Raw genomic sequence first — 25,730 nt, 5'->3', positions numbered from 1 at the left:
GATTTCACCTTGAGTCTTGGACAATGATCAATGTTCCATCCCCAAAGACATGAGGGTGCAGGGGCTTATGTAGACAAGGCAGAACTCGAATTCCGTATGTAGCCAAAAATGACCTGGAGCAACTCAGTCTCTTGTTTTCTTCTCTAAGGATCTTGTACTGCAGGAATAAGCCTGACAGTGCCTTGAAAATTAGGTAAATGACTATTTTTATTATTAGTGTGTTGGGGGGATGGGATGAGTGTGTGTGTTCTTATGTGTAAGTATGTTGCACACATGGCTGTCAGATGTACTTGGTATCTACCCCAAGCTCTCACTGGACTCCTGGTAATCCTCCTGCTTCCTGTGTGTTGGTATTTCAGTTGTGCTTCCCTATAACTGGATTAATTTACTTTCTATTATATAGAAAATAGATCACATAGTTTGTGTGAACAAAACCACTGAAGAGCAGCTGTCCCATAGGAGCAAAGGTAACACCTCCAGAAAGGTTCTGTTGTGTCTGCAACCTAGGAGGAACAGTCACTCTTTCAGAACTTCAGATAGATTAGAACTTGATACATGTCAATGCTAATCCAATAACTTTGGGCTAGGTTCAGCTTTTCTAGCCATTCCTAGTCCCCATCGTTATCCGAGTTCTTTCCTGCCTTCCACCCTTCCTTCTTGTTTCTTTCCTTCCTTCCTTCCCTACCTACACCTTTCTTCCCTCCTTCGATCCCTCTCTTTATTACATTTTTTTCTTTCCTTCTTTGTTTCCTCACTTTGGATTTTAAAAGCATACATGGTTACTCTCTGCCACCCTTACTGTCCTGGAACTCTCTGTAGGCAAGGCTTGCCTGCCACGCTGGAGATCCACCTGCCTCTGCCCTCAGTAGGCAGATGTTTGAATTCACCATGAGATATATAGGGTCCGCATTCACTTTCTCAATAGGCTACTGGCCCTGTCTCAAATAAATAAAAATGTCTTGAGAGACACCAATCAATCAACAAAAGTTCAATGGATCTATTATGCCTCTGTGTCTGTGTGTTTATTATTACATGTGTGCAGGTGCACGTGTGACTGTGTACACACATTCACTTGGTTTATTTCATATGAAAGACACAGGGAAACCTCAGCATTTGTTCCTTAGACACATTCACCTTGTCTTTTGTGACACAGGGACACGCATTAAATGAGGGTTCAGGGACTCTAGGAGGATGGTGGGATTGACAGTGAGACCCAGGAATCAACAGGTGGCTGCCTTCTCAGTATTAGGAATCCAAGCTTTGTCAACTGTGTGTTAAAGGAGATGGATGAACTCAGATCTCCTGCTTGGATACAGAGAGCAGTGTGCACACAGCACTCTCTCAAGCTTCCTGTGTAATGGCTTTTGCTATCCTGGATATCCGATTATACACAAGGCTGATCTTGAACTCACAGAGATCCACCTGCCTCTGACTCCTGAGTGTGCTTCCTTATCACATTTCCATCAGCGTTGAGGTCTCTTTGTGTCTGTGCTGACAGCTGGGCAGATGATGCAGGAACATCTGAACTGGGGACCTTCTGTGGCCTCTGGCTGTTCCATTGACCTATAAATATTTTCCTCTGTGACCTGCAGCTTTACATCCCTGACGTCTCCTTAGCATTGGCCCATCCCAGGAAATGTCTGTGTTGTTCTCATCAATGAGAGACCTGTGTCATGTACCCTGAGAACAGCAGGCCTTCCTAACTCATTCCTGTACTACTCATGCCAATCCCATGAAAAATCAATGGTATGCCTCTGACCATAATACAGACTTGACATGCCTGTGGGCTTCAAACACAGCTAACAACAAGACATAGGAGCAATGACAAAGAGCTGATACACATGTCACTGCCCCAGCTTCGCTAAATAGGCCCGAAGTCCATGACAATGTGAAGAGCACACAGGATTAGAGAATGCTGACTGAGAAGTTGTGCTGCAATATTTCAATTCACTTGGGACTGCATATCATAGATTTCTATCAAGGACAAGACACGGGTCAGGATGAAAATCAAGTGAACATTTAATAAATAAAAGGAATTTCCTTTTCAGGTCAAGAAAATCTTATTCCAACTACGGAGAGTGTAACACTGCTCCAGGTCCATATGTATCCTGATGTGTCAACATCAAGCAGAAGAGGCCCATAGGGTCCACAGTACTGAGTCTCTGTGGGAACGGCTCCCACACAAAGCTAAGAGCTGCTTATCTGTGGCGGTCACAATGAAGCAGCAGGCAAGAGTTATCCAGTCTTTTCTACACAGATATAGCCACACATACAGGCGTTTCAGCAGACACACCTGAGGAGACAAAGAGTAAAGAGAAACCACATTTATGCAGGAGCCTGTCACTTGGATGCTGGTGAACCCAATCACTTTATTGCAGGTTGAGAAACAGATCCCACACGTGAGAACAATCAATTATGAAAGATGAAACATTCCTCCACATTTTCTTCTATTCCCATTTCTGCATGCCTCCCAACGTTTATGTGTGTGTCTAGGTTCACACGTGGGTTTTGGAGCTCTTGCATGTGCTCACTCATGTGTGAATAGGAGGGGCCCTGAGGGTCAGTCACCTTCTTTTCTGAGACAGTGTGCATGAAGCCTGAGGTTGTCAATGTGCCTAGACCATCTGTACAAGCATCAAATGGGGATGTGACCCTTTCATCTCCACAGAAGTGGAGTATATGCTCACACTGGCCTGCAAGGCTTTGCTGTAGTTGCTACTTCTGGGCTTATGTCCTCATGTTTGCAGAGCAAGTACTTGGTGGAGTGAGTTATCCCTGCCACTAGGATGGCAGTTGGTGGCTATATTGTCATCTCATGACATCTGTCAGGAGCCCAATGTAGTCAACATAACAAATGGATCATGTATCCTGTGTGGTGGTCAGTCCCCTGTAGATGCTCTATCCTTGAAACGTGGAAAACTTCAGGTTGAAGATATTCCCTGAATTATGGAGATTTAGGACTCATGAGAGCCTGCAATCTAAGGGAGGCAAAGGATACTTCCACTTGCTGCAATTGAGCAGCCTGAGGAATTAGAAAGTTTGGCTAAAAAAACAAAAACAAACAAACAACCAAAAAACAAACAAACTTCTGTTAAGATGAGTAGTGAGGATTTGTTGACTGAAAAGGACAGAGAAAAGAAATGACCAGGTGCATTCCTGAGAATAGGCAGCAGGGAAGGTGAGTTATGGTGCCTTCAAGGCTTTGAAAGGAAATGGCTTAGCTCATTGGATGGGATCCCTAGTGGATTCTGTAACCTTATCTGCCGGGAACATATTGATGTCATATTGGCCCTGGCTATACAGCCTTTGATTTGAGGATAGATGGCCAGACATATGACCTGAATTGTCTGCTTCCATGGTAAATAGCCTGAATTCTCTGTCCACTCTGCCCCATCATTTGGCTTCACCGGGACAGGAAATAGATCATGAGGTAACAGTCACACAGAGTTTGCCAATTTCCACACTTCCAAGGCCTCATGAGCAAAGCTGTGAAAAATCATCCCTTGCTTGCTCTGTAGACTTTCCTGACCCAAGAAGTTGATTGACAGGACACTCCCTGAATCCATGGTGCCTTGGGCTGGTTCAAATCTTATGTTAACATTGACTACTCTGTCTATGATAGGCAGGAGTTGGAAGACACTAACGCCGTTATCCCATCTGTGTGAGCCAGCTGCCACAGAGGCAGTGTCATGGGCTGGCTGACAGGCTGCCACTGTGGTCAGACTTCCAATGTCACATATGGCACATCACTGATGGCTTTGTGTGTTCTGTATCCCAATGAAAATTGTGAGGGCTGACTGTTAATTGTTCTTTTCATAGATAGTATCTCATGATCTAGCAAATTCTGACCTTGTTTCATCCAACTGGGATCACAGTGTCAAACACGGTCCTCTCCGGTGAGAGGATCCACCAAAGAAGCTTCTTTGGAGGTAATAGTGGAGTGCATGACTTTCTTAAATCTCTTATCATGGAGGTGCAGGTCTCTAAATCTGTAACTTCTTCAAGGGAAGAGAGGCATTGGAGTCATCTGCTCTCTGAAAATGCAAAAGGAGCAGAAAGGAGGGGATATCAACAGCTCTCAGAGCAATGCTAACCTGGGAGTTCCCTTTCCAAGCATCTGGTAAGAATGCTGTATTAATGTGAATTAGAGTGTCCCCCATAGATGCACATGTTTGGATACTTATACCCCTAGCTGAAGCTGGGAAGGAACAGGAGGTATGACCCCGAGGGAGGCAATGTTATATGGGATCCCAAAGCATTAAAGATCCAAAACCTAATCCATTCCAATACATCTCTCTCTCTCTCTATCTCCCTCTCTCTCTCTCTTTCTCTCTCGCTCTCTCTCTCTCCTCTCTCTCTCACTGTGTGTGTGTGTGTGTGTGTGTGTGTGTGTGTGTGTGAAATGATGATTCAGAATCAGAAGTAAGCTATCAGCTACAACTCCAATGTGATGTCATCCAGCATGTTGCTAGATTCCCATCATAATGGTCATGTATTGTCACTCTCTGCAACTGTGGATGTCTAAGTACCAATTTGTCTCCTAGTTGCCTTGGTTACAGTGCTTCGTCATGGCAATAGGTTAGAGAAAGCAGGAAGTGAGCTAATTTGGAAAATGAATGTCACAATGCAAGTATTGCGTGTCTAGGTGCACTATCTCCCAGGATCTAGGACATATGGTAAAAAATTCACAAGACTGAGAAAAGAGTCAACCCCTCCTTGCCAAGACTGACATAAAGACTACACCATCACTGCCAGTTGTTCTGGGCAGTATCCGCTGCCCCAGAGACTCGTGTATGTAAGACATCCACAACTAAAGCCAAAGAAGTGCATGGCAAATTCCTAACAGACTCAAAGTTATATCCCAAAGAACAAAGACAGCATTCTCAGAAGAGAAAGACCGCCCAAGTTCATTGCTGAATTATGTCAACATCAGGCTTCAGTAACTCATCTAACAACCAATGAGAGGGCACTCAAACTACTTCATCTAATTCAGTGGTTCTCAACTGAGGGTTTCAAGCACTTTGAGGGGTGAAATTACTCTTTACAGAATCACATAAGGCAATCAAAAAGCACACACATTTACATTATTATTCACAACAGTCACAAGGTTGCTTATTAAGTAGCAAAAATTAGTTTTGTGTTTGGGGGTCACCACAATGTGAGAAACTGTATAATAGGATCACAGCATTAGGAATGTTGAGAACCACAGTGAAGACTGTGGATTCCCTGTCATCTGGGCAGTCCACACTGATTCAGAGATTGATTGCAGCCTGTATTGTGACAATGGGCACTTGTCAGACACCTCCCTCAGCAAGTATGCACACTCTATCCCTGGCTGACATCTTGCACCTTTCTGACATCGAATGTTTGATCCCAACATACACCTCGAATGTAGGCCTTGTACACAAAGTCCTGCAAGGATGCTGCTCTTGTCTGGATTGATGTTCCACAGCCCTCTCAAGCCCTACTCACCTTTTCACTGCACACAGGGAAACTCCTGTCATTTTACTCAACTGAAGGCAAGGAATCACTCACGGAAACAAAAATATTATACAAGTTTCTATTCTCCTGGGACAGTGGACGATCCCCATGGGCGCCTGGCGGAAGAAGGCTGTGAAGAAAACATAGATGTTAGTTAGCTGATCAGCCCAACATTGGTTACAGTAGAGAGAGAAAGAGGTTCCTGGGACGGGTATGGGATGGCTTCCATGGAAAGGCATGCTCTTCTCTTCCTGGGAACCCATGTCATGAACCCCTAACACCGTTCTGCAGGAAATTTGCTCATGCCACTGCCCAGCGAAACACCTGGTCCGTCCCCAACATCATCATTCCTTTCTGACTAGAAAGCTGTCTGACTGGAACTGGAGCTTCCTATAGGGAGACGCTCCTCCCTTCCACCCAGCTTCATGTCCTTGCCTCCTCACTCTTACTTTCCTCTCTCCTAACAGGTCACCCATGCCCCTCTCCTCCTCTCCATTCCTCTTCCTGGGCATCCTCACCTCCTGGGCATACAGTGTGTATGCACTTCTTTACATCTGGTCATTGATGATAATAAGGATGAGGAGAGGAGGTGCTGAAGACCTCAAGTCATATGACGTATAAAGTGGTTGCAGAAGCTGGATGGCTGGCTCTTAAAGATAGGGTGGCAGTGTGGCTGACACTCTGTCCAGCAATACTGCTTGGACAACTATGAGCATACGTTGTGGGAGGTAACCTTTGGAACAGCTCCCATTCCAGGGAGAGGAGGGGTAGGAGCTTATACCCTGGTTGCTGCAGGTGTCTAATAGGGAACAACATATTTCGGGTACACAGCTCTCTCGGGTTCTGGCCTGGCTCTCTCCTGTGGCTGGTTGCCACACCAGGCCCAACCTAGTGCCATGGTTTAGGAACCATGGACCCAGGCCTTTTCTTCAGACCTGGAAAGGAAACACAAGCAAACGATTCTGTTAGTGACTATGACATCAGCAGGACTTATCACAGAGCCACACTGCCATCCCATATCTGTGCACAACATTCCTCTTCCCCAGTCTGTTCCCAGTTCTCAAACACAACTCCCTTCTCCTTCCTTCCACTGCCCCTGTTTTCAGCCTTTGCTTCTCTGCTTCAGATTTAGCTTCCCCAGGATCCACATGAAGAGGTAGAGGGGAACAGTTCCTTCTAGGCCCATAGACATCTTAGTGTTCATGTCCTATACATAGCTGCAGAACATGAATGGCAAAGGGCCATGCAGCTGAGATCAAACAGACAAGACAATGTCACGGGCCATGCCTACTCTGTTTCCTGGGAATCCATTTCCCATGCTTTGCTGTCCCTTACCTGGGGATTGTGTCTCCTGTCTTTGGGGTGTGGAGGCAACAGAATAAGCTGGAAAACAGGTGACTAATTCGCCTCCTCACCCCTTTCCAGCCCCTTCTGTGCTTCTTCCTAGAGCGTGTGGCTTCCTCCTGGGACTGGTCCTTGCTAGACATCACTGGTGATTCTTCAAGTGTTATTTCCTCGATGATTTCAAAGTCAGCGTCTTCACATTGGGGAGAGTCCATGGTGTCGATGTTATCATGGGTCCTCTCGCTGGGTGGTGGATCACTTTCCTTCATGTCTGGAGATGTGCTGATGCTAGCAGTGACCTCGGCATCCTGCTGTGGTGGTTCTGGAATGCCTATGCCACTTGTGTCTTCTAGGAACCACAGCACATCCAGGGATATGTTACTGAGTGAGCGGATGCTGCACAACTCCTCACTCTCAGCATCCTCAGTACCATGGGGAGCTGAGGTATAATAAGAAGTGGTATCCTCCAGCCAGCAGAGGGAGTCCTCAGCTGTGTCACTGGCACCAGATGAGGCAGTACTCTCTGTGTCCTCCACATTTTTATTGATGCTATAGGCTGGCACAGGAGAACACTGAGGGGTAGAATCCCACAGCCAGCTGATGTCCAACAGCTTGTATGAATCTGGAGAGCTGGACCTAGTGGAACTCTTGCTATTTCTCTCTTCATTCACCTCTTGCCCTTTGCTGTCTTCAGATGGCAGGAGTGTGGGCAAGGAGGGTTCACTCCCTGCCCTCCTCAGGGTGGGAGGGAGGGTGGGAGGACCTGTGAGGCTCTTGAGAGAATGGCTCTTTGGGAGGGGCCACATATCACCAAGGAAGTTACCAACACTTTTCCTCCCATTGATCATATTGGGTTCTGCCAGGGCATCATTAAGCCTAATTTTTCCTATGAGTCCCAGGGTTCCTTCAGCCATGGGACCTAAGCAACATATGGCATCTTCAGTGGTGGAGATGGACAGCCTGGATCCAGTGTCTCTTGATGGTATTGGTAAATCTCCATCCCAGAGATCCATGCACAGAAATTCTTCTTCCATGTTCACCACCAAGACAGGTGGGGGATGGGACCACCACAAGATGCTACAAGTCAAAAGACAAAAGCAGGTCTAGGAGAGCCTCTAATTTCTGCTTCATGAAAATCATAGCTACCTCAAAGTCCTAATGATAATCTTGGGGTCAGGGGATAAAGAAAAATAAACACCAACCCAAGCTCAAAGCAGATATGAGGAAGACCAGAGTTGAAATAAGTGCTCACTTAAGTGTGAGACAAAGATCAAATGAAAGACGTGGTGATGTGAGAGGATGAAGAAGTCTGATAATCCTGTGTCACCCCGAGGCATGACAGAATTTATGAAAAACATGTGAGACATAACAGAATGTATGAAAGAAAGATGAGTGTGATTATGCTTAGGAATAGAAATATGGGCCGGTATAAAGAAGCTGAGTGGGAAGCACTAATTCAACCAAGAATCAATTAGGAGATGTCAATCATCACCAACAGACCTGGAAACAACTCACTATTGGGATGTGAAAGCAGATGAACAGTGTCTAATATCAAAGTTAATGTGAACCAATGTCTGAATCCAACATCTCTGCAACAACCAAGCAACAGGCTCTCTGCAGAGTCAGAGGCCCCGCCTCAGCCAGGGCCTCATGTGGGTGGATTCTGCAACTCCTCACAATGGCTCCTGTGAGGTCATTGGATGAAATCAGCCTATCACAGCTATCCACAACCACAACAAAACAAAACTAAACCCAGGAATCCCTTTCTGTCTCCAAGGACTGCATCAGTGTTCTCACTATCATGTCCAATTCCCTGAGAAGCAACATGTGTGTCCTTCCCAGGTTTTGCTTTGGCTCACACCGAGGGAGGACAAGGAAGCCATGTCTGGGGACTTGGGCATTGTCAGGTCCCTTGCCTCTGATGACCAAATTCCCCCTGTGGGCTTTCATCACCATGGTGGATCACAACCTTCTGAAGAGCACCCCCTGGTAGAGACCAAGAGCTCAGAAGCTTGAGATGATAGGAAACCTGTCCCATTCCCAACGTGAGGACCACATTTGGACTTCAGCAGCAACAGTAAAGACAAATATGGACTGTGTCATCTTTGGGCAGCCTGTGTTAGAGACATGCTTATGGACTAGATGGAGAATGAACACACAGGCTCCTTCAAGATACTTGTCATTTACACCCTCCAGTTCTTTAATGACTGAAATTGCTGCAGACCTCTTCATCTCTACACCCATGATACAATTTCTGTTCCTTACACTCATGTTCATGGGCATCCAAAGGATGACAACCTGTCTGTGACACTGTGAGTCCATGGGGATGATGTTGTCCTTCACGAATCCCCAGTGTTGTTTTCTGTGGCACAGGGGGCAGGAGAAGACTCTTAAGATGATAGGGGAATTTATAACCACAGGGAAAGGCTGAGGGGAGGAAGAAAGCAGGTGTGTGTGCTCCAAGCTGATGGCAAAATCAGATTCTGTATCTTTCACAGCTAATACAGACTAACAGGTGTTAAGGTCAAAAATTCAGTAATGTACAAAATGTCAAAGATAAACGGACAGAAAACAGTAGAAAATGGTGGATACAAGATAAACACAAGCAGGGGCACAAAGTAAATCCAAACCAAGCAGGAAGTCCACATTTAGGCCCAAACCCAACCCACTGGTCAGCACACTCACGAAGTTCAGATCAGTGGTGATCACAGATGTTCAGTGTCAAAGACAGACAATAAAACTGAAGTTCTCACGACCAAAGCCTTGAGGGAATCCTCTGTAGCCAACCAACAGCTTCAGGGCAAGGAAAGGACAAGATCCAGGCCCAGCTGGTGCCTTATATGGGTGGCCTCTCTCAATCCTCACAATGGCTCCTTGTGAGGTCACCGAGCCATGGACCTATCGCAGCTAGCCAGATGACATCATACTCTTTTGAGTTCTTTGCCTATGGCTCCTCCCCAATCCATGCCAAGAGTCAGGATCAGAGAGGCCCAGGTGATTTTGCTCAGGCTTTCAGAGCATGAGGCACAGCATGGTGCTGTGCTCAGCTGGTGGCACTGACTGCAGGGCCTGAGGCAACTGCTCCTCTCCCTGCACTGACATTTCCTCATGCTCAAGTATTTAAGTATCTGTCATTAGGCTGCTCCCAACATTGTCTTCAGTGTCAAAGCTACAAATCCAGGTTCCTCCCATAGAGTGTAGCCACACCGTTTCATGTGTCTGCACACTTTCCTGAAATACTCAGATAATGGAATTTTCTTTTCTTTTTTTTTTTTTTTTTTTACTGTTTCTGATCTGCATGCTTTCCCTCACATTCTTACTCCTTCTCCAAGCTCTCCTTCTTTCTTGCCCTGTGGCTGTTTGTCTGTTCTCTGCCTGTATCTGACTTCCATGGATAAAGGAAATGTGTTTTCTTCCCTGCTTTTCCCTCATCCATTCCCTGCCATGAGCTACTTCCCTTTTAAACCACAATAACTTTTTCCCGCAGTTTAAAAAAATAAAAATCCTTCTATGTCATCCATGTTGCGTTTCAGGTTCAGATGGGACAAAACATTAATTATTTTAGGGGAAATCCTCATAACTGATGATCCTATAGATACTTGATACTTGACCTAGAAATCTATATTTTGGTGTCTCAATTTCTTACATGCTCTGTGTCCAATAAATATTTTCATTTATTTTCAATAACATAAACAGACTTTAAATATTATATATCTCTTTGCATAATTAAAATGCATGTGTGCATCTCTAAATGTACCTTAAAGATACTTGAAAGCCCTGGGTGTTGCTGATGAGAGGGCCTAGTGCAGTGATTCTCAACCTTCCCAGAGCTGAGACCCTTTAATACAGTTCCTCATGTTGTGCTGTCCCCCACTACAGAAGTATTCTCATTGCTACCTCATAGCTGTAATTTTGCTACTGGTAAGAGTATAACATATCTCAGTGTTCTAGTGGGTTTTGGAGCTCTTGCATGTGCTCACTCATGTGTGAATAGGAGGGGTCTCGAGGGTCAGTCACCTTCTTTTCTGAGACAGTCTGCATGAAGCCTGAGGTTGTCAATGTGCCTAGACTATCTGTACAAGACCCTTCCATCTCCACAGAAGTGGAGTATATGCTCACACTGGCCTGCAAGGCTTTGCTGTAGTTGCTACTTCTGGGCTTATATCCTCATGTTTGCAGAGCAAGTACTTGGTGGAGTGAGTTATCCCTGCCACTAGGATGGCAGTTGGTGGCTATATTGTCATCTCATGACATCTGTCAAGAGCCCAATGTAGTCAACATAACAAATAGATCATGTATCCTGTGTGGTGGTCAGTCCCCTGTAGATGCTCTATCCGTGAAACGTGGAAAACCTCAGGTTGAATATATTCCCTGAATTATGGAGATTTAGGACTCATGAGAGCCTGCAATCTAAGGGAGGCAAAGGATACTTCCACTTCCTGCAATTGAGCAGCCTGAGGAATTAGAAAGTTTGACCAAAAAAAAAAAAAAAAAAAAAAAAACAAAAAACAAAAAACAAAAAACTTCTGTTAAGATGAGTAGTGTGGATTTGTTGACTGAAAGGGACAGAGAAAAGAAATGACCAGGTGCATTCCTGAGGAAAGGCAGCAGGGAAGGTGAGATGTGGTGCCTTCAAGGCTTTGAAAGGAAATGGCTTAGCTCATTGGATGGGATCCCTAGTGGATTCTGTAACCTTATCTGCCAGGAACATATTGATGTCATATTGGCCCTGGCTATACAGCCTTTGATTTGAGGATAGATGGCCAGACATATGACCTGAATTCTCTGCTTCCATGGTAAATAGCCTGAATTCTCTGTCCACTCTGCCCTATCATTCAGCTTCACCAGGACAGGAAATAGATCATGAGGTAACGGTCACACAGAGTTTGCCACTTCCCACACTTCCAAGGCCTCATGAGCAATGCTGTGAAAAATCATCCCTTGCTTGCTCTGTAGACTTTCCTGACCCAAGAAGTTGATTGACAGGACACTCCCTGAATCCATGGTGCCTTGGGCTGGTCCAAGTCTTATGTTAACATTGACTACTCTGTCTATGATAGGCAGGACAGGAGTTGGAAGACACTAACGCCGTTATCCCATCTGTGTGAGCCAGCTGCCATAGAGGCAGTGTCTTGGGCTGGCTGACAGGCTGCCACTGTGGTCAGACTTCCAATGTCACATATGGCACATCACTGATGGCTTTGTGTGTTCTGTATCCCAATGAAAATTGTGAGGGCTGACTGTTAATTGTTCTTTTCATAGATATTATCTCATGATCTTGCAAATTCTGACCTTGTTTCATCCAACTGGGTTCACAGTGTCAAACACGGTCCTCTCCGGTGAGAGGATCCACCTAAGAACCTTCTTTGGATGTAATAGTGGAGTGCATGACTTTCTTAAATCTCTTAACTGTTCATGGAGGTGCAGGTCTGTAAATCTGGAATTTCTTCATTGGAAGAGAGCCCTTGGAGACATCTACTCTCTGAAAATGCAAAAGGAGCAGAAATGAGAGGATATCAATAGCTCTCAGAGCAATGCTAACCTAGGAGTCCCTTTCCAAGCATCTGGTAAGAATGTTGTATTAATGTGAATTAGAGTATGTGTATTAATGTTGTATTAATGTGAATTAGAGTGTCCCCCATAGATGCACATGTTTGGATACTTATACCCCTAGCTGAAGCTGGGAAGGAACAGGAGGTATGGCCCCGAGGGAGGCAATGTCATATGGGATCACAAAGCATTAAAGATCCAAAAAGATCCAAAACCTAATCCATTCCAATACATCTCTCTCTCCTCTCTCTCTTTCTCCCTCTCACTCTCTCTCTCTCTCTGTGTGTGTGTGTGTGTGTGTGTGTGTGAAATGAGGATTCAGAATCAGAAGTAAGCTATCAGCTACATCTCCAATGTGATGTCATCCATCATGTTGCTAGATTCCCATCATAATGGTCATGTATTGTCACTCTCTGCAACTGTGGATGTCTAAGTACCAATTTGTCTCCTAGTTGCCTTGGTTACAGTGCTTCATCATGGCAATAGGTTAGAGAAAGCAGGAAGTGAGATATTTTGGAAAATGAATGTCACAATGCAAGTATTGCATGTCTAGGTGCACTATCTCCCAGGATCTAGGACATCTGGTAAAAATTTCACAAGACTGAGAAAAGAGTCAACCCCTCCTTGCCAAGACTGACATAAAGACTACACCATCACTGCCAGTTGTTCTGGGCAGTACCGGCTGCCCCAGAGACTCGTGTATGTAAGACATCCACAACTAAAGCCAAAGAAGTGCATCGCAAATTCCTAACAGACTCAAAGTTATATCCCAAAGAACAAAGCCAGCATTCTCAGCAGAGAAAGACCGCCCAAGTTCATTGCTGAATTATGTCAACATCAGGCTTCAGTAACTCATCTAACAACCAATGAGAGGGCACTCAAACTACTTCATCTAATTCAGTGGTTCTCAACTGAGGGTTTCAAGCACTTTGAGGGGTGAAATTACTCTTTACAGAATCACATAAGTTAATCAAAACGCACACACATTTACATTATTATTCACAACAGTCACAAGGTTGTTTATTAAGTAGCAAAAATTAGTTTTGTGTTTGGGGGTCACCACAATGTGAGAAACTGTATAATAGGATCACAGCTTGAGGAATGTTGAGAACCACTGATCGAAATGATCCCTTCAGACAAGACTCTGGATTCCCTGTCATCTGGGCAGTCCACACTGATTCAGAGATTGATTGCAGCCTGTATTGTGACATTGGGCACTTGTCAGACACCTCCCTCAGCAAGTAAGCACACTCTATCCCTGGCTGACATCTTGCACCTTTCTGACATCGAATGTTTGATCCCAACATACACCTCGAATGTGGGCCCTGTACACAAAGTCCTGCAAGGATGCTGCTCTTGTCTGGAGTGATGTTCCACAGCCCTCTCAGGCCCTACTCACCTTTTCACAGCACACAGGGAAACTCCTGTCATTTTACTCAACTGAAGGCAAGGAATCACTCACGGAAACAAAAATATTATACAAGTTTCTATTCTCCTGGGACAGTGGACGATCACCATGGGCGCCCGGAAGAAGGCTGTGAAGAAAACATAGATGTTAGTTAGGTGGTCAGCCCAAGATTTGTTAGAGCAGAGAGAGAGAAAGATGTTCCTGGGAAGGGTTTGGCATGATTCCATGGAAAGGCGTGCTCTTCTCTTCCTGGGAACCCATGTCATTAACCCCTAACTCCGTTCTGCATGAATTTTGCTCATGTCACTGCCCAGCCAAACACCTGGTCCATCCCCAGCTCAATCATGCCTTTCTTACAGCTGTTCATTTAGAACTGGAACTTCCTATGGGCAGACTCTTCTCCCTTCCACCCAGCCTCTTATCGTTGCCTCCTCACTCTTACTTTCCTCTCTTATGTAAACTATCATATCATCTGCAAATAGAGAAAGTTTGACTTCTTCCTTTCCTATATGTATCACCTTGAACTCCTTTTGTTGTCTTATTGCTTTATCTAGAACTTCAAGGACAATATTGAAGAGATGTGGAGAGAGTGGACAGCCTGGACTTGCTCTTGATTTTAGTGGAATTGCCTTAAGCTTCTCTCCATTCAGTTTGATGTTGGCAGTTGGTTTTCTCCATGTTGCTGTTATCCCTGATCTCTCCATGACCTTTATAATGAAAGGGTGTTAGATTTTGTCGAAGGGTTTTTTCAACATCAGAGTGAGATGATCATGTTTTTTTTTTTTTTTCCAGTTTGTTTATATGGTGGATCACATTGTTAGATTTTCATATCTTGAACAATTCCTGCATCCCTGGGATGAAGTCTACTTGGTCATGGTAGATGATATCTCTCATGTTATCTTGGATTCAATTTGCCAGTATTTTATTGAGTATTTTTGCATCAATGTTCATGACAGATACTGGTCTGTCGTTCTCTTTCTTAGTTGTGTCATTGTGAGGCTTGGGCAACAAGGTAATTGTGGCCTCGTAAAAAGAGTTTGGTAATGAACCTTCTGCTTCTATTGCATGGAAAAATTTGAGGAGTATTGGTATTAGCTCTTCTTTGAATATTCTCAAGGACCTTATGGTGGAGGGATGTTGAGTTTTTTCCCAGGCTTTTTCAGCATGTGTTTTTTATTTTCTTTTAGTTTTTTTATTTGGTGGATTATATTGATGGATTTTCATATGTTTACAAGCCCTACATCTTTGGAATGAATCCTACTTGGTCATGGTGAGTGACTTTTCTGATGTGTTCTTGAATTCAGTTTGCCCGAATTTTATTGAGTTTTTTGCAGCTATGTTCATGAGGAAAATTGGTCTGTAATTCTCTTTATTAGTTGTATTTTGTGTTTTTAGGTATCAGTGTAATTGTAACCTCATAGAAAGAGTTTGGCAATTTTCCTTCTGTTTCTATTCTGTGAAATAATTTGAGGAGTACTGGTAGTAGATCTTCTTTGACCATCTGGTAGAATACTGCACTGAATCCATATGGTCCAACGCATTTTTCCCCCTGTTGGGAGAGTTTTGGTGACAATTTCAATTTTCTTAGGGGTTGTAGGTATATTTAAGTTGTTTGTCTGTCCTTGATTTCATTTTAGTATATTGTGCTTATGCAGAAAATTGTCCATCTCCTTAAAGTTTTACAATAGTTGAGAATACTGGGTTTTGAAGAATGATTCTCTGGATTTTCTTGGTGTCTGTTGTTATGTCCCCCTTTTCATTTTTGAATGTGCTAAACTGGATATTCTCTCTCTGCCTTTTGGTTAGTTTGGATAAAGGTTTGTCTATTTTATTCAATTTCTCAAAGAACCAATTCTTTGTCTTATTGATTTTTTGCATTGTTTTCTTCATTTCTACTTCATTGATTTCAGCCCTCAATTTGACTATCTCTTGCCTTATACTTCTTCGGGGTGAGTTGCCTTTTTTTTGTTCTAGCACTTTTTGTTCATCTGTTAATTCCACAGTGTGTGGTTTTTACAGCTTCTTTATGCAGGCATTTTGTGCTATGAGATTTTCTCTCAACACTGCTATACCAAACATATATATAAGTTTGGATATGTTTTGAGCTTATTTTCATTAAATTTTAGGAAGTATTTAATTTCTATTTCTAACTTGACTGAGTGGTGGTTCAGTTGATCATTGCTAAATTTCCATGTGTTTGTGGGCTTTCTGAAATTAATGTTGCTGCTGAATTCTAACTTTAAGCTCTGGTGATGAGATAGGGTATAGGGGATTTTGTTATGGTTAGTTTTTCTCGCCAGCCTGGTCCTACAGCTGTGCCAGCCCCACAGAGACACTATATTAAATATAAAGCTATTGGCCTGGTAGTAGCGTTACTTATTGGCTAGCTCTGTCTTATATTTTAACACATTTTTATTTTTTTATTTTTTTAATTTATTATTTTACATGTTGATCCCAGTTTCCTCTCCCTCCCTCTTACTCTCTCTGCCCCCTCACATGCACCCTGACCACCCTCCCCTCCCATCTGCCCACCCCAATTCCACCTGTAGGGCAATGCCATCCAGGTGTTAACCCATTTTTATTAATCTAAGTATTTTCACGTTGTCTTGGCCTACTAGAGAGAGGGTCCCGGGTTCTCCATCCTACATTTTGAATCTCTTTATACCTCCTCCAGAATTCTCCTTCTCTCCTAGTCCCACTTATCTTGCTTTCCTGTTGGACAACAGGGCTTTAATCATAAACCAATAATAGAAACATATTTACAAAAAGACATTTCCCATCATCTCTTCTTTTCTGTCTAAAATAAAAAGATTCTTTTAACCTTAACATAGCAAAATATATAACAAAACAGTTATCAAATAAGAACCACAGTTAAGAATATTTAGTCCATTAACATTTAGCAATATATAAAGAAAATATTCCATCATATATCCTATCTTGTGAATCTAAAGTCTTACATGTAACTTATCTTTATTTGTAACTAAGGAAAGCTATAACCATAATTATCTGTCTTCAACTCCCTCAAAGACCACAGAAGGTTAGTATATAAACTCTAGGAATGACAGAGACAACTCATCTGGTCAGTCATCCGAAGTTCTGTAATGTTCCTCTTCAGCCTATAGGCCATAGTGTGTCTTGCAGACTTCTTAGCAAAGCAAGAAATTTCAAAATGTCCCACCTGTGTTGGCAGTTTGTCAGCCACTTTTCTCTGTGTCCTGTAGACTGTATGGCAGACTCTTCCATGAAGCAGGAACACTGTAGCAATTTCCATCTTGTATCAGCAGTCACATTCCTGTGGGTCCTGTATGTCCCATTTATACAACATAAAGTCAAACAGTCCAGACAAGAGCAGTTTCTTGCCCAAATGGCTAATCTTACCATATTGAAAGCAAACTCCATACCACGTTTCTTCGCTGTCCATCTTCCTTTCTGACGAAGGTGGGGTTGCCATGAGCAGTTGTGCCTCACTGTCAAGAAAAACCCTAATGTTGGGGACCATCACCATCCTCACTACCTCAGGCCTCTGAGATAGAAAATTACTGCCTCTTAAGAAGTAAGCAGAATGTTCAGCAGAACATTCCTAGATATAGGCTTGTGGTTTTACAACCAGTTAAAGGATAGCTCAGGATATTCCTCCTGCTACAGTTTTGCAGCCAGTTGAAGATTAGTTTATGGCATTCCTTCTACTGGCCCTTTCACCCTGCCCATGTGCAAACCTCTGCTCACATCCTGCCCATGGTCCTATATAAGCCTCCCCTGAGAAAATAAAGTTTGACAGCTTGATCAGAATATGGACTTGCTGTGATTCTTCTTGTCCCTTACCCTTCATTTCCCCTAGGTGTCTCCCAGTTCGTTGTAGACTGCCCTGCCTGTCAGGGCACCCTAAATCATGTTAAATGCCTTATTCTGTAGGTCTTTGAAAGGACTGACGAATGCTATCCATCTCAAACACATCTTGAAAACCTAACTAACTTAACTCTAACTTTTGACTGTCCTATGCAACTATCTATAATCTGTACTAAATTATACATTACATTTCTAAATGAGCTATATAAACACAATACCTATACAACAGGCGAAATATACATATCACAAAATGGACCTTAAATTTATAACAATAAATGAAAATCCATTCCAAAACAAAGTATTTATATCTATACTATAATCCCCTTTTTACCTTTATAGAGATTGGTTGTGGTCATTAACCATTTATAACCAACCCCATTTTAATGAAAACAAACATTTATAGACCATATTTGGGAATTTGGGTGTTGTTCGTTCCAAACTGCTTCCTGCTGGTAGGGGGTACTGTCATGGGATCCTAAGAGGATACAGATATCCTGGCTATATAGTGGGCTGCAAGGCTGCATTGTCCCTGCTGTTTTGAATGTTGGATCACCTGGGACACTGTTTCGGGGGGTCTGGATGGATCAAACCATGTTAGTCTGAAAGAAATCTGCAGCTTTTCATTTTCTATGGAAACAAAAATAGAAATTCTTTTCCCCAGTAACATGTCCTTAGACTTAAAGTTTGAAGTCAAGGCATTTTAAATATATAAATTGGAAAAATTTCTCACCATTGATAATCAGGTGTTATTAATGACCAGTGATTGTTAGGTCCTGTTGTTTGTCTTTTGTTTTTGGTGATAGCATTGTGTGTTTGATAGCTTTCTTTGGGGTTTGCTGTTGTAAGTTCACCTATTTCCTGTGTTCCTGTGGTCATAGGTGATTTCTTGGGTTGGCAGTTTTCTACTAGTACTTTCTTTAGGGTTGGGATTTTGGATAGGTATTGTTTACATTTGGTTGTATCATGAAATATCTTTTTTTCTCCACAAAACTATGGTTATTGAAAGCTTTCTTGGGTAAAGTAGTCTGGGCTGGCATCCATGGTCCCTTAGGGTGTGCATAGCCTCTGACCAGGACCTTCTGGCTTTCCTTGTTTCTGTGAAAAGTCACTTGTAATTATGATAGTTCTGCCTTTATATGTTCCCTGGCCTTTCTCCTTGGCAGTCATTCGTATTCTTTCTGTATTCTGTATGTCTATTGTTTTATTATAGGACAAGGGTTTTTTTGTTTTTGTTTTGCCCTGTCTATTTGGTGTTCTGTAAGCCTCTTGTGTCTTCACAGAAATATCTTATTTAGGTTGGGGACGATTTCTTCTATGATTTTATTGCATGTATTTCTTGTGTCTTCGCGTTGGACTTTGTCTCCTTCTATCCCTATTGTTCTCAGTTTTGGTCTTTTCATGGTGTCCCAAATTTACGGCATGTTTTGTGTTAAGAATTTCTTTGATTTAAATTTTTTTGTGACAGATATAACTATTTTCTCCACGTTATCTACAATGCCTGTAATTCTCTCTTCTATCTCTTGTACTCTCTTGTTTATGGTTGCATTAGTGGTTCCTGATCATTTACCCAGTTTTTACATTCCCTTAGTTTGTGTGTTCTTCATTGACTCTGTTTCAGATTTCATGTCTTGTAATATTTCCGTTACTTGTTTGATTGTTTTTTTCTTGCTTTTTGTTTGTCTTTTCCTCACTTTACAGGAAATTGTCTTTTCCACTTTAAAGACCTCCCTCATCCTTATAAAGGTATTTTTAGGTCAGAATGTTCTAGTCTTGGTGTTGGAGCACTACTAGCTGTATTGCTCTTTATATTTTTTAGTGTGTTCTTACCTTGAGTCATGGAAAAAGATCAATGTTCCATCCCCCAAAGCCATGAGGGTGCAGGGTCTTATGTAGCCAAGGCAGAACTCAAATTCCATATGTAGTCTAAAATATCCTGGAGCATCTCAGTCTCTTGTTTTCTTCTCCCAGGATCTTGAACTGAAGGAATTAGCCTGACAGTGCTTTGAAAATTAGTTAAATGACTATTTTTATGACTCTGTGTGTGTGTGTGTGTGTGTGTGTGTGTGAGTGAGTGTGAGTATTCTTATGTGTAAGTATGTTGCACACATGGCTGTCAGAAATACTTGGTATATGCCCCAAGCTGGCACTGGACTCGTGGGAATCTTCCAACCTCTACCTCCTTTGTGATGGTATTCCAGATGTACTTCTCCACAAATGGATTTACTTTGTATTCTGAAGAAAATAGATACCATTGTGTGACAAAAATGCCTGAAGAGCAGCTGTGCTGATTAGAGCAAAGAGCAACACCTCTGGAAAGGTTCTATTGTGTCTGAAGAGCCGGGAGGACCAGTGCCATGTTCAGTATTGCAGAGAGATTAAAACTTGGTACATGTCCATCACTTTATTGTGGGCTATTTCAGCTTTTTTACCCATTCCTTGTCCACTTCTGTATCTGAGTTCCTTCCTTCCTTTCTTCCTTCCGTTATTGAAAACATACAGGGTTTCTCTCTGTTACCCTTACTTTCCTGGAACTCTCTGTAGACAAGGCTTGCCTGCAACTCTGGACATCTGCCTGCCTCTGCCCCCAGTAGGCAGATGTTTGAATTCACCATTAGATTCATAGGGTCCTCATTCGCCTTCTGAATAGGCTACTGACACTGTCTCAAATAAACAAATAAAAAGCCTTGAGAGACACCAATCAGTCCACAAAATTGAATTGACCTATTATGATTCTCTCTTCTGTGTGTGTTTATTATTACATATGTGTGCAGGTACACTTGTGACTGTGGGTACACACACATTCTTTTTGTTTATTTCATATGAAAGACACAGGGAACCCTCAGTGTTTGTTCCTTAGACACATTGACACATTCACCTTGTCTTTTTGACTCAGGGTCACCCATTTAAATGAGGGTTCAGGGACTCTAGGAGGATGGTACGATTGACAGTGAGACCCAGGAATCAACAGGTGGCTGTCTTCTCAGTGTTGGGAATCCAAGCCATGTCATTTTACTTGTGTGTTAAAGGAGATGGATGAAGTCAGTTCTCATGCTTGGCTACCAAACTTGCATGCTTCCTTTGCTTTTTCTTCCTTATTTATTTATTGATTTTGCTTTTGAGGAGATTCTTCTGTGAAATGACATTTGCTATCCTGGAAATCCCATTGTATACAAGGCTGACCTTGAACTCATGAAGAACCACCTGCCTCTGTCTATTGAGTGTGCTTCCTTTTTTTCCCTTCTCACATGTCCCTAGCCGTTCTGAGGACACTTTCTGTATCTGCTGACAGCTGAGCAGCTGATGCAGGAACATCTGAACTAGGGACCTGCTATGGCCTCTGGATGTTCCATTGACCTATAAATATTTTCCTCTGTGTCTGGCAGCTTTAGATCCCTGAGGTCTCCTTTGCATTGGCCCATCCCAGGAAATGTCTGTGTTCTTCTCACCAATGACAGCCCTGTGCCATGTGACCCTGAACACAGCAGGCCTTCCTAATTCCTTCCTGTACTACTCATGCCAATCCCATGAAAAACCAATGGTATCCCTGTGGCCATGATACAGACTTGACATGCCTGTGGGCTTCAGACACGGCTTACAACAAGACATAGGAGCAATGACAAAGAGCTGATACACATGTCACTGCCCCAGCTTCGGTGAGGAATAGTCCCAGAAGTCCACTTCACTGTGAACAGCACACAGGATTAGATTGTCGTGACTGAACAGTTGTGATGCAATACTTCAATTCACTTGGGACTGGATATCACAGATTTCTTTCAAGGACAAGACATGGGTCAGGATGAAAATCAAGTGAACATTTAATAAATAAAGGGAATTTCCTTTTCAGGTCAAGAAAATCTTATTCCAACTACGGAGAGTGTAACACTGCTCCAGGTCCATATGTATCCTGATGTGTCAACATCAAGCAGAAGAGGCCCGTAGGGTCCACAGTACTGAGTCTCTGTGGGAACGGCTCCCACAGAAAGCTGACAGCTGCCGATCTGTTCCAGTCACAATGAGGCAGCAGGCAAGAGTTCTCCCATCTTTTCTACACTGATCAGAGGCACACACAGGTACCTAAGGGGACAAAAGTAAATTGAAACCACAGTTATGCAGGAGCCTGTCACTTGGATGCTGGTGGACACAGTCACAATTATTGCAGGTTGAGAAACAGATCCCACACATGAGAACAACCAATTATGAAAGATGAAACATTCATCTACATTTTCTTCTATTCCCATTCATTCGTGTGTGTGTCTGGGTTCATCTGTGTGTTCTAGAGCACTTGCTTGTGTTCACTTATTTCTAAGTATCAGTTACCTTCTTTTCTGAGACACTCTCCATGAAGCTGGAGGTTGTTAATGATCCTAGACAGCTGCACAAGCATCAAAAGGGAATGTGTCCCTTCAATCCCCATCGAGGTGGAGTGTATGCTCACACTGGCATTTAAGTCTTTGATTTCGTAGCTGCTGCTGAGCTCATATCCTCATGTTCACAGATCAAGTACTTGGTAGAGTGAGTTATTCCTGCCACTAGGATGACAGTTGGTGGCTAGTTTGTCATATCATGACATCTCTCAGAAGCCTAATGTAATCAACAGAGCAAATGGGTATGGACCCTGTGTGGTGGTCAGTCCCCTCTTGCAGCTCTACAATTGAACCATGGAAAGCTTGAGGTTGACTGTACCTAGTATATAGTACCAGACAGCACAGACATTAACAGAGCCCACTCCTTTCCTTCCCCACAATTCTGTGTTTCTGTGCAATTTGGCAGGGTAGGAACTAGGGTTGTTTTCCTAGGGGCAGTGGGAGTTTTAAAGGTGGAATTTTGGGAGGCATTCCCTAGGTTTTCCCAGACTAGCCAGGGAAGTTAAAGAATCTAGGGCCCTACCTACATACCTTTAGGACTCCACCCACCCCACACACATGTCTTTCCCCTCACCCCCCACATCTACCTGAATTCTATATGTGTTTTTTTAAACCTTCCTCCTATGAGAAAAGAAAGGGGAAAACCCTATTATAATAGGTAAGTAGATTGTGATAAATGTTTTATCTCATGAAACTTGGTAGTTGGCTGGGGGTACAAGTCCTTACACTACCTCTTGCTGTAGCCAGGGTGAATGGGATTTCTTGAAGTGGTACTGAGGTTTGGAATTGCAGTGGAGGAGTGGAGCCCACTGAGTAGCCTCCTGTAACCTCTGTTACAGCGTTGTAGAGAGTACGCTAAGGGCATAGGACCTCACTTTGCTCCAAAGCATTATATTTTAAGGTTTGGGATTCTCACACTGGGAGGATGGGGTACTATGCCAGAGGAATAGCCACAAAAAAAGCCTTAATTTGAGTCTGCATCTGCCCCTTCTTTTTTTATTAATTTATTTTTTATTTTTATTTTACATATCAATCCCAGTTCCCTCTTCCTCCTTCCCTCTTTTCCTCAATCCCACCTTCACATGCACCCCGATCACCCTCCCATCCCCACACTCCACATGAAGGGTGATGCCCTTCAGGAGGGGTCATCTAAATCTGTCAAGTCTTTTGGAGTAGGGACTAGGGCTTCTCTCTTGTCTTTAGGGAGTATCCCTCCATGAGGGATATGCCGGCAAAGTCCTTTTGTGCACCAGAAATATATCCTGGTTACACTCTATGAGGACCCTTAGACTGCTCAGGCCTTCGAGCTGAGACACATGTTCATGGGGTCAGAGTCAGTCCCATGCTGGCTTCCCAGCTAACAGTCTGGGGGCCCATTAGCTCCTCCTTGTTCAGGTAAAGCTGTCTCTATGTGTTTCTGCCGCCTGGTCTTATCCTCCCTGTCTGCATCTGGACCAGTTCAGCTCAGAGTTTACTTGTGCGTGTTTGGTTTTGTTTCCAACAGGTACTAGTTGAGGACTCCATGATGGTGGATAAGTTAGTCATTGACATCATTATCAAGGAAGGGCCTTTCCATTGTTGCTCAAATTATTGATAAGAGTCAGTCTTGTAGGTCTCTGAACATTTCTTTAGGTTCAGTTTTCTCTTCAATCCTATAATGGCTTCCTCTGTTAAGGTCTCTCTCTCTCTTTGTCTCTCTTTTCTCTCTTCTATTCCTCCCCTGACTCAACCTTCCTAGTCCCACGTGCTTTCCTCTCCTCCCCTTTTCTTTCTCCTAGTTCCCTCTCCACTCACTCCCCCCCATCCACCTTGTGCTCTGGAGAACTAGTCCCTTCCCCCTTCTGTGAGGAACCTCTTATGAATCTCTTAGAATTCTCCTTGTATCCTAGATGTTCTGGCGGTGTGAATTATAGGCTGGTGATCATTTGCTCTAGGTCTAAAATCCATATAAGAGCGAGTACATGCCGTGTTCCCCTTTTTGTGGCTGGGTTACCTCATTCAGGATGGTTTCTTTAAGTTCTATCCACTTGCCTGTGAATTTTAAGATTCCATTGTTTTTTCCCTGCAGAGTGGTACTCCATTGTGTAGATTTGCCACATCTTCTTTATCCATTCTTTAGTTGAGGGGCATCTATGTTGCTACCAGGTTCTTGCTATTACAAATAATGCTGCTATGAACATAGTTGAGCACATGTCTTTGTTACATGGATGTGGATCATTTGGGTATATGCCTGAGAGGGGGATAGCCAGGTTCCCCACAATAGAAACAGAAGGTTCATTACCAAACTCTTTTTGTGAAGCTACAATCACCTTGGTACCCAAGCCACACAAAGATACAACTAAGAAAGAAAAATACAGACCAATATCCCTCATGAGCATTGATGCAAAAATACTCAATAAAATACTGGCAAACCAAATCCAAGAATATATCACAGGTATCCACCATGGCCAACTAGGCTTCGTCCCTGGGTTGCAGGGATGTTTTAACAGGAAAATCTATCAATGTGATCTACCATATAAACAAACTGAAAAAGAAAAACCACATGATACTGAAAAAGCCTTCAACAAAATTAAACACCCTTTCATGATAAAGGTCTTGGAGAAATCAGGGATAACAGGAACATATCTAAACATAATAAGAGAAATATACAGTAAACCAATAGCCAACATCAAACTGAATGGAGACAAACTTAAGGCGATTCCTCTAAAATCAGGAACAAGACAAGGCTTTCTACTCTCTCTATATCTCTTCAATATTGTACTTGAAGTTCTAGCTAAAGCATTAAGACAACAAAAAAGAGATCAAGAGGATACAAATTGGAAAGGAAGAAGTCAAACAGTCTCTATTTGCAGATGATATGATAGTTTACATAAGTGACATGAAAAAAAAACTCTACCAGGGAACTCCTACAGCTAATAATCACCTTCTGCATCTGCCCCTTCTTGAGTGATTTGATAGTTATTGGTTTTGTCAGCACATCCTTCTCTTTCTTCTGTCCTTCCTTGATTAGCATGAGGGTGTTTCTGTCAGTTTCAGGTGAGTGGCAGGTTTCATTATCGAGAATGCAAGGTACAATATCTTATGGATATGTTTTTCTATGTGTGTTCTAATGCTTTACATATGAGATAGTGTGTAGGGTGTCTACAACACCTTAGAACCCTTATTGTCAGAACACAAAAATCCACAGTTGAGATTTGACCTTGAGACCCTCTGGTTTGCCTCTACCAGGTGGCCTTGGTCACTGTCAGAGTCCTGGCATATCGGAGCAAAGGAAACCTTACTCCTTTCTTATGTGTGCTCTAGACTCTTGGAGTAGAAATGGAAGTGAGCTTGTTCCTTGAGAGGTTACATAACTCATTTGCCTCCAGGAATACCCCAGTGCCTTTAGACAGTGGCCAGGGTTTCCCCTTTCTCTCCCTAAGGAAACTCACTCCCATGCTCACATTTCCCCTGCAGTGCGAGATGGAGAATGGGGCTCTTGTTCACACTGTGGTCCATTATAACCTTAGGTGTGTAATAGGATCACTTTCCAGTTTGAAGGATGCTAGTGGAGTTCTTTTTGCAGTGCTTGAAACCTATAGAGTCTGAGTTCAACGCAGCTCCTTCAATGTCTTTCAGATGGGTTTCATTTCTGCAATAACACCCATCCCATTTTGTGAGGGGCATGCTGTGTGGCTTTTGTACAAATATGTTTCTAAGTGTTGGGTGTTCTTTGTTTTTGTTTTGTTGGGTTTTTT

Source organism: Phodopus roborovskii, unplaced genomic scaffold, assembly GCF_943737965.1.
Source record: "Phodopus roborovskii unplaced genomic scaffold, PHOROB, whole genome shotgun sequence".
Taxonomy (NCBI): Eukaryota; Metazoa; Chordata; class Mammalia; order Rodentia; family Cricetidae; genus Phodopus; species Phodopus roborovskii.
Note: the sequence above shows the minus strand (reverse complement) of the source record.